Below are 8,332 nucleotides of genomic sequence, written 5' to 3'. Positions count from 1 at the left end.
TCCGTCTGCGTCGGTAAATGTCCCGGAGCTCGAGTTGTATTCTTGCTAGCCAATTGAGCAATTTGGCTCTCCAACATTTTCATCCCGGCCTCTCTCGCTTGAGATTCTTTCAGCAACAAATTTTTCAATTCGGCAAATTAAGAGCCTTGGGGCTGCTGCTGCTGCTGAGGAACATACGGAGGCTTTTGAAACTGCTGCTGCTTATGAGGGGGCACATAATTCTGCTGCTGCTGCTGCTGTGGAGGTGGAGTCGGATTTAAGACATTCTGGCTAGTCCACCTCAAGTTTGGATGGACATTCGGCTCAAAATAAGTGTTTCTCTGCCTATAATGTTGAAAGGCAGCACAAGACTCATAGGGATTAGGACAATGATCTGAAACATGTCCCTCAGCTCCACATCTTTTGCAGATGAAAGGACCGTCTGACACAGCATTCACATGGTAGATCCCTTCTTTTGAAGCTCCTCCCAACTCATACTTATCAAATCTCGCCGTAAGAGCCTCTAATGCAGCTACAGAAGGGGATTCAGCACTCCTCCTTTGATTTCCCCTTGAATTTCCATACTCAGCTTTATGGGTGGCCAAATCATCAATAATTTTCCACCCCTTAGTCTCTCCCATATTCTCCTGGAATCTGCCACTAGCTGCTGCATCCAGGATAGCCCTCTGATCCTCATAAAGCCCATTATAAAATTGGTTGCATAGGCTCCACTTTTCGAACCCATGGTGCGGAATGGTTCGCACCAGCTTCTTGAAACGGACCCACGCCTCATGAAAATTCTCATCAGGCCCCTGTTTAAAGCTCGTGATCTGAGCTCTAATGGCATTTGTCTTTGAGGCAGAGAAATACTTCTTGTAGAATGCTAGGGCCAGCGAATTCCAGTCAGTGATCCCATTAGCAGCTCCATCCAGGTCTCTGTACCACTCCCTTGCAGCATCGCGAAGAGAGAATATAAACATAGTTTCCTTCACCTGGTCCTGGGTCACACCGGTTGGTGGGGGTATGGAACAGCAGTAATCAATGAATGTCTCCATATGCTTGGCTGCATCTTCATTTGCAGCTCCCCCTAATTGGTTTCTCTCAACCAAGTTGATATAAGACGGTTTCGGCTCGAATTTTCTGTCCGTCCCTGGTAATGCGAATCCCTTATAAAGATTCGCAGCTGTCGGCTCCGAGTGACTGGCAATAGTTGCTTCTTCAGCCATGTCTGGAGATGTGACGGTCTCAGATGATGAAGTAGGAATAGGTGATGATGGTGGATCTTCCTCAAACAGCTCGTTCTCGTAGTAACTGGACAGAGTACTCAGCTCTTCCTCTGTCGGCAATACTCTAGATGATCGTCTCAACTCGCGCAAAGTTTTCTCAATCTCAGGATTGAACGGTAGTAATTCACCACCCTGTGACCTGCGCATAAGAAGAAACTACAAGAAGAATATAAGAAAAGTTTAAGGAACAGATGTCCCTTAAACTAAGAAGGACTAAAATAAAAACAACTAAAAATTTAAACAATTGCCTCCCCGGCAACGGCGCCAAAATTTGATACCCGTCGTAAGGTGTCAAAAATAATATTTATAATTCCAACTACAACTATAGATAGCGGTAGCAGGGTCGAACCACAAAGAGGCAGATGCAATAATTAGTTGTCTAATTCTAGTCTGAGGTAACAGTTGTGTGGGGGGTTTGATTTGAATTGGTCTATAGCTAAAGGCAATGAAATATAAAATGAACTAAAGAAAGGTAAGAAATCAAATATTAAAAGGGTGCTAAGATGGTCGGTTCACTGTAGTTTCGGCGGCAGCAGCTAAGTAAATCTAAAACAATCACGTGAGGCGGGAACATAAGAAGTCCTCTCGGTCCATTCTTAACAGGTAGCATCTTTCGATCAAGCTACAGGTCCCTAATATCACTAATGCTAACTTTCGTCCTGATAAGTGACTAAAATGTCTAAATTAACTTATCTTTCGACCTCATTAATCTAGTCGTCTTAATTAGGTAGTCTATTTCCCTCCCCTATCTTTCGATCTTATTGGGTCGGTCAAATACTAAGCATTTAACTAGTCGCATGCATTCGATTCGTCAAATATAGAAATTAAATTAATTAAAACGAAATAAAACTCACGAGGCCAGTCGATCGACCAGGTAGGGCGGTCGATCGACCAACACGCGATTTCAGATCATACTATTCTAATGCCGCCTAACCTACAGATCCCCTACATCCTAGCACGATGAATTTAGCTACTCATACTAGGAATGATAACAACAATAAAATTGATTAATAAAACTACTGAATTCATGATTAAATTGATTAAACGAACGATTAACATAAAACAATAAATTGGCTTCGGGAGATCTAACTTAGCAATTCTATACTACGAATAAAAGCAATAAAACTGAATATTAAAACAGATGAATACCGTGTAGAGGATTTGCAGAAGAAAGATCAAACCGAATGCGAAAGAACTTTATTAACGGAAATAACCTAAACTAATGTATGTGTAGAACTTAATGATAAAACTGAATTAAAGCTTGATAAAAACTAGATGATAAACTCAAAGTATCAGGTTACGTTATATAGAAATATCACGTAACCTTATTCTCAAAACCTAAAACACAATGGGCTTCCTATTCCTCATTCTATTAATTCACGCAGATTAGCGGCATGGTCGATCGACCATAGCAGCCGGTCGATCGACTGAAATATGCTGAACAGTAGCTCCTGTAAGTCGTGCGTTGGTCGATCGACCAAGAAGGCCAGTCGATCGACTGCTTTAGCTGATAGTCCGCTTCTAATTCTTCATAAAATTATCTTTCAGGCCTCGAAATGCGCACCAAGCTCGTTCCTTGAGTAAATACTTCACGTCAAATGCAATGCAAGGTACTCGGGGACGGATTTAGCTTGATTTCCGCTGGATTCTTCACATTTCTGCAATAATGTACAAAAACACGAAAGTAGACGTAAATAAGGAGAATAGTAGCATAAACTACTTAAATGAGCTCTGAAATGCGTGTAAAATAGGGTGTAAAACATCATATAAAAGACACGCACCAGGTCACTCGATCGAGTGTGCTCATTAATCGATTGAGTATGTGTCACTCGGTTGAGTGAACTCTCTACTCGACCGAGTGAGGCTCGTCAGAACCCGTGATAACTCGGTTAGATTTCCTTCTTATCCAAAATCCCAAAATCATTTCTATTTTCTTCCTTATCTCTCCAAACTTTCTCCCTTCTCTATAAGACCCTCATAAACACATTTATATGGGATTCAAGATTAGTTTAAGAGATTGCTCACCTTGCTCTTCATTCCATCCACCTTGTAAGTTGAGATCTATATTTCTCTAGTTAGTATGAACCCTAATTTTTGGAGGTTTTTAATTGGGTTATTTAATTAGTAATTAGTAGGTATAGATGGGTAATTAATGGGTAATAATAAGGGGTTTTGTATTAAGTTATAGTGTAGGATGATTTGTTATAGTTATTATGTCATATTGTAGGATGAGACGGTCTTATGAGACGGATCTTGCTTATTAATTGGATTGCTTGTGAAGAATGCCAAAAGGTAGGTTTATCCTACTCTGTTTTAATATTTAGTATACATATTTGTGTGTGTTTCATCATCATTGCACGTGTGAGTCGATTTGTAGATCACGTTGGTATTTGAGGAATTGTTGTTCATAACATGTTGGGATTGAGTTCATGACGAGTCACTTATTTGGTGTTGTATTTTATATTCCATGTGTAGTTGTTGTTGTTGTGTTGTATTTGAGATCATTTGTAGCGACACTTGGTTGTTGAGGAGACGTAAGATGGTTGGGAGACCGTCTTACGCTTGGGTCGCCTCTTGGAGCTTTCCACTCCAAGAGGGATGTGCACATTAATGACTTGAGTATGAATGGACTCGTGTGGTTGAGGCACGATGTCTGGCAGGGGATCCGGTTGGCTTCCGGACCCGGTACGTCTGGGCGTGTCCCGGTACCTACTTGTGAGGTGTGGTTTCGTGGGCGTGTTCCTGACACCGGTGGTTGTGAGTACGTCTGGGCGTGTCCCGGTACCGACGTGGTGATTGTATAATAATGTCTCATTCATGTCATTGCCATGTTGCATATTTACCTATCATGTTGTGTCTTATGTTTATTTATTCAAACTGACGTGTTGTGTGTCTGTGTAAATTGTCACCTATTTCCGGGGTGGCTTGTGTCGATCTATATAATATTTTCAATCATATGGGGAACAGGTTGAGTACAGGTTGGTTTGATGTTGCACGGGAGACGGGACAAGCATCGAACATGGAGTCGAGTGGCATAGATAGATAACTTAGATGTAGATACCCGTATCTGTCGATATTGGCATCTATGGAAATCCCGTCAAACACCCGGTGATGATAGGATAACATGTATTCATCAGTTGTCATTGTCGTTGGTTGCAGCTCATTTTACGATGTAGAATGGGCGTCGTTGTCGGTTTAATTTTAAATGAAATTTAAAATTATTTTTTCGAATTTATCTTATTGAAGATAAAAATAGATTTTTTTGTTGAGAATTTATTTTGATTTTAAAAATCATTTCAAATATGAGTCGTTTTAAAGTTGATTTGGAAAAATCGATTTAAAGTGGTTTTTGTTTCTATACAAAGCCTTTTCTGTGTGTGATTTGGACAAGAATACCAGCAAGTAACACCATCATAGCACTCACCATACCCCACCATTGATCCCAGGTTCGAACCCCCACAACAGCATCTCCCCCACCCTTTTTTTCGTCCTTTTGGCCGAAAATTATCCCTTCTCCAAGCCACGAACCCGTCTCATTTTTTTTAGCCTACATTAGACCTAGGATCTAGAGCCTTACAAACCCTCCAAAATATCTTCATTTTAGCAGCTAAAACCGAGCCCTTACCCCCTTCACAAGTCACTTACAAACCCTACATTTCCACTCCTATAAATACCTCACATCCACCACCATTTGAGGAGGTTGGAAAACATTGATAGAAAACCCTGAAGTACAAACCCATACATCTTAAGAATACCCTAGAATCTAATAGCAAACCACAAGAAAAATCGACTCAAAACTTAGCTCAAATCCTTTCGAATAACCGAGTACTAAGTACTCGGCCTTCGCAAGTTTTCCAGCCGGACCACCCATCAAAAGTCCTCAATTTTAGCGCCCTTCTGGTCATAATGACCAGGCCTAATTTATATATTTCAAAGCTGGACTCTCCCACGATTCTAAAACATATTTGCAATCAAAAAATCGTTGAGAAATGAATTCACAAATCAAGTTTCAAAAACAGTTCTTTTTCGAAGAAAAACGTTGGTTTCAGCATTGTTGTTTCGTCGAATACGGCCCCTCGAGATAAGATCTACAATTGGATATGACACAAGACTTTGTCAACGATACATGTAGGTTGAGGGTGCAATATAATTCCTTCTTCTCTTTTTTATTTCAGTTTTTATAGTTTTTATTTCGCATTTATATTATGTTGTTTAAATCGAACTAGAATAGTACGAGTATGAGTTAAAGTACCATTCCAACACCCGCGTTGACTCGAGTTTAAAAGGCATAATTCATCTGAAGTGTTTGATTTGCCTCGCTCGTTTACATATCCTCATGTTGGAAGAGGGCAATTCATCGAAAATGAGTTTCTTTCGACTTGTAAAACGTTTGTTGCTTCTTGTTGCCTGTCGCGCGTGGCTCGACCCTTTGGCCTTATTTTTATCGACTTTTTTTTATTAATCGTGGCACGATTCTCGAGGCAAGACTTGCTAAAAAAAACCTACTTAAATCAAAGATTTAAATTAATTCGACAATTCTCAAGTTCATTAGACATTTTAGGACAGGAATGCTTAAGATGTAAATGAATCGATCAATATGTAAATGAAATTTATAACTTATTCTAATTCAAAATGAATACATCTTTCTACCACCTATTTCTCGTTAGTACGTAAGTGCATGCCTTTCATCCTCCCGTTTACACTCGATGAATAAATTTGACGATTTTTCGTCTCGAGTTATGCCTCGAAAACCGTGTAGAGTCACATGGTTTTCTCGTTGTTTTGTTGCTCAATTTTCAATCTTTTGACGATCCTATTTTCATAAATAGTAGTTGTCTATTTTAAACGAAGTTTTAATTTGCTGTTTTATGTTAATAGCATGTTTGTTGTTTGCGTAATTGAATTTTGTTGTGTAGTTTTTTTTATCAAAAAGAAGCTGTACAGCAAGATACTCGATCGAGTTGGTTAGTACTCGATCGAGTATCCATGTTTTGGTTGTTGTTTTGTCTCGGTTTTAAGTTCTTTTTGCTTCTGTAGTTGGATACTCGATCGAGTGACCCCAATACTCGATCGAGTGTCCTCTGTTATAGTACATAATTATTTCGTTCCATTTGTTTACATTTTCCTATTCGCTTGTGTGGACATGGCCCACCTGCGTATGCCCAGCCGATCTGTGGACAATGGCAACGGTCTTTTTGAAAGCCACGCTCGGCGGCGTAAAAATGCTTTCGACCGGATCGTTTTAGATTGGTTGGTTTCGTCTCGGCAAGGGTCACAAAACGATTAGAGATGTTCGGAGTCGCCACCAAGCATTTGTGGGATGCTTGGGACCCGTTCGAATCCACTTTATACCTAGGTCAAATCAAGGCAAAAAGCGGTGTTTTGACATAGGTACTAAAGATAAGGAATCGTCCCTCTTTAGCATCCTATCTCTAGAATGACTCTCGTACGCCCTGGATAAGGTCGTCCACTATCCAAAGTTTCTGAGTAAGAGGTGAATGTACGTATTGGGAAGCCCTTTAATCAGACACCCAATCCCGCCCACGGTAGCGGCCTCTACTGATCGATCTTGGTTGGTTGAATGCAAAAGTTGATAAAACGGTTTAAATGCATGAATGCGCATCCGATAATTTAAACCTAACATGTGAGAGCTTTCTAAGTCGGTTGATTAAATCCAAGTATCAAGTATAAGATGTCGAGTTGGATTTATGGTTGATTTGCATGCAAGACGGAAATTAAACATCCATTTACCGTGTTAGGTTTATGGTGCATAACATGATCCATTTGTCTTAGTAAAGCATTTGCAAATATGATTTTGAATGAGCAAATAGTCATCTGATCCGTCCTATATCCGGGCTAACCGGAGTCGGGATCGTCCAAGACTAATGCTGGAAAGGGAACAAGCCCTGTGCCAGGCAACCAGTATAGGCGCGAGCCTATTGGCGATGCAAGGGGGTCTCCCCTGGTTTTGAAAATGAGAACTGAAAGGCCTGTTTTAGGCGCGGATTAGTCGACGGTTGTATGCCGTGTTCTGACCTTTTGAAAAACGTTTAGAAAACGTATTGAAAAGTGGGTATTTGACCCGATTTGATTTGAAAGGGTCGTTTAGACCGTATTTGTTGATTTGAAGAACGGGACTTGAATAATCATCATTATTTTGATGATATTCGGTGTCGGGTTCGACTTGACAAGCTTGACATGAATAGTTTTGAAAATAATTATAAACTAATTGTTTTAAGTTCATTTGAATGTAATTAGTCGATACTCATCATCGTACCCGGGTTAAAATCCGGCATGGTATGTAGAACCAAGGATGACTTTGCGTTGGTGACTAATATGTTTATTTTGAAAATGTAAAGAAATAATGAAAGGTTTTAAAATACCTCCCAAAATGTAAAGAAATGAAATAAAAGGCTTTAAAATACCTTTTTAAATGTTATTAACCAAATATTATCACCGAAACACGGATTTAACCGTCATGGTATAAGGAACCAAGGGTGAAAAATGTTTTAGGGTTAAAACAAATAAAATAAATTAAAAAGGTTCGAAAATATTTGAAATGGTAAAAACGATTACAAATACGAAAATGAATTAAAGGGGAAAGACGAGAAGAAACACGGTGGAGTTCTGACCTGGACACCCCATTTAGGCGTGGGCAGACCGGCGAGCCAAGGGGCTTCTGTCTCAGACCAAAAATCAGTTTTGGATCATTTATCCCATGTTTTGGTTCATGTTATGCATGTTTTAGCATGTTATAGTCATGAAACAAATAAAAACATGATGAAAGAAGGATTTTTACACCCTCATACTTACATGTTTGGTTATGGCGAGTGACCGACGTAAGTGTAACAACTCGTTTGGTCAGAAAAAACTCGGTTTAAAACCGTTTTGGTAAGTAAAAAGAGTGTTTTAAGATTAGTGACGGTGTAGTGGTCGAAGTGGTCGGTCAAGTGATTTAATGCACGATGACGGTACCAAACAATGTGTAAGGCTTGTATTTACGATCGGTAGGTCGTAAATACGCGTCGGATTGTGACTTAAGAAGTCGAGTCGAGAAGTTTAAGGGA

General features: G+C 39.8%; 1 non-coding gene across 1 annotated transcript; it reads left to right on the top strand.

Annotated features, from left to right (window-relative positions):
- The first annotated feature begins 717 nt into the window (after positions 1–717).
- LOC141609878 (small nucleolar RNA R71) lies at positions 718–824 on the top strand. Its single transcript, XR_012527784.1, has one exon. It is a non-coding gene; the product is annotated as a small nucleolar RNA R71 (small nucleolar RNA).
- The last annotated feature ends 7,508 nt before the right edge of the window (positions 825–8,332 follow it).

The sequence above is a fragment of the Silene latifolia genome, chromosome 10 (assembly GCF_048544455.1).
Source record: "Silene latifolia isolate original U9 population chromosome 10, ASM4854445v1, whole genome shotgun sequence".
Classification (NCBI taxonomy): Eukaryota; Viridiplantae; Streptophyta; class Magnoliopsida; order Caryophyllales; family Caryophyllaceae; genus Silene; species Silene latifolia.
This window is presented reverse-complemented; position numbering and strand designations above follow the sequence as displayed.